This window comes from Chrysochloris asiatica, unplaced genomic scaffold (genome assembly GCF_000296735.1).
Source record: "Chrysochloris asiatica unplaced genomic scaffold, ChrAsi1.0 scaffold00005, whole genome shotgun sequence".
Lineage (NCBI taxonomy): Eukaryota > Metazoa > Chordata > Mammalia > Afrosoricida > Chrysochloridae > Chrysochloris > Chrysochloris asiatica.
In genome coordinates this window covers 2,591,673-2,593,594 of record NW_006408523.1, presented here as the reverse complement: position 1 = coordinate 2,593,594, position 1,922 = coordinate 2,591,673, and positions in this window count along the sequence as shown.

Here is a 1,922-nt window from a genome sequence, read left to right as displayed (position 1 = left end):
TGTGTTGTTGGCGGAGCTTCTTTACTGCACGTCCACCCCAGTCTGCCATCTTGTTTGTTCTCTATTGTCCAATTTTTGCAGGTGATTGAAAATTCCAAGGCTTAGGTGAGGTGAACCTTAGTCCTCAAACTGACATCTTTACACTTAAAAGAGATTTTTTTCTTTTAAAGCTTTAATTGTGAATTGAGTGAATGTTTACAGGGACGATCATCAGTTTTACATTCAACAAACCATTGAAATGAATACAGTTTCCTCCATGCACCATCAGCTAACAGTATTTACCTCTATTACCTTTCTTGTTTGTTTTTTATTTGAAAATATATATTTGTTTAAATGTCCAAAGGGCATATTTGGCAAACCATCCTCCTGCTTGAAAGCACACTGCCTTTCTCAGTCTGTGGGCCTAGAGTCCTCTGCTGCTCTGTCTCTGTGCCATCGCCTCTGCCACGATCTCTGTTGTTGCTTCTCTGGTTAGGACCCCTCACTCCACTCATGCTCGGAATTCCCTCTTGATGGGCCTACGGTCCTCTATTCCTGAAATGACAAATTAACTGCCCCACCTTTTAGTTACACCTCTTCTACATTGACTGTTGTGACAATTGCCATTAGTCCTGATAACAATTACTCACAATTGAACCATAAAATCTTATCTTCATCTTTAGAAGATTTTTCTAATGCAGTAAGTTCTTTGATTTCTTGTATGCTCTTTCCATGAGTGTTGACTGTGGATACAAGCAAAATGAAGTCTTTGACAACTTCAATCTTTTCTCCTTTATCATGATGCTGTTTATTGTTTTTGTTTTTTTTTTACAATGAGGTGCAATACATACTGAAGACTATAGTCTTTGATCTTCATCAGTAAGTGTTTCAAGTCTTCTTTACTTCCAGCAAATTAAATTGTGTCATCTGCAGATCTCAGATTGTTAATGAGTCTTCCTCCAATCCTGATGCTACGTTCTTCTCACATTATCCAGTTTCTCCAATTATTTGCTCAGCATTGTTGTTGTTGTTAAGTGTCATCAAGTCAGTTCCAACCCACAGCGACCCTGTATAGGGTTTCCAAGGAGCTGCTGGTGAGCTTGAACTGCTGAACTTACAGTTCAAACGGCTTTGCACAGATTGAATAAGTATGGTGAAAGGATACAACCCTTTCAGAACAGGTATCCCTCTGTTCTGTTCTAATGACTGCCTCTTGGTCTGCGTGCAGGTTCCTCATGATCCCAATTAAGTGTTCTAAAGTTCTCATTATTTGCAATTTAGCCATAGTTTTTGACTCACACAGTCGAGTGACTTTGCATAGTTCATAAACAACACGTAAACATCTTTCTGGTATTCTCTGCTTTCAGCCAAGAGCCATCTGATGTCAGCTATGATATCTCTTGTTCCATGTCTTCTTCTGAATCTGGCCTGAATTTTTGGTAGCTTCTGACCAATGTATACTACTGTAGTCAATTTTAAATTATCTTTGATAAAATTTTAATTGCATGTGATATTAATAATATTGTTAGATTATTTCCACATTATGGTGGGTCACCTTTCTTTGGAATTGGCACAAATATAGATCTCTTCCAATCAGTTGGCCAGGTTAAATACCAGTTTTTGTTGTTGTTGAGTGCCACTTAGTTGGTTCTGACTCATAGTGACTCGGTAGATTTCCAAGGAGTGACAGGTTGGTTTTGTGGTTAGCAGTCCAGTGCTTAACTTACAGTGCCACACCATGACTCCAAATTGCAGTGTTGTTGTTATTGTTAAGTGCTGTCAAGTCGATTCCGACCCATAGCAACCCTGTATAGGGTTTCCAAGGAGCAGCTGGTGAGTTTGCAGTTCAAAAGACTTTGCAGTCTGATGCATTAGCCCACAGCGCCACACCAGAACTCTGGTGGTGGTGGTTATGTGCTGTGGAGTTAGTTCCGACTCATAGC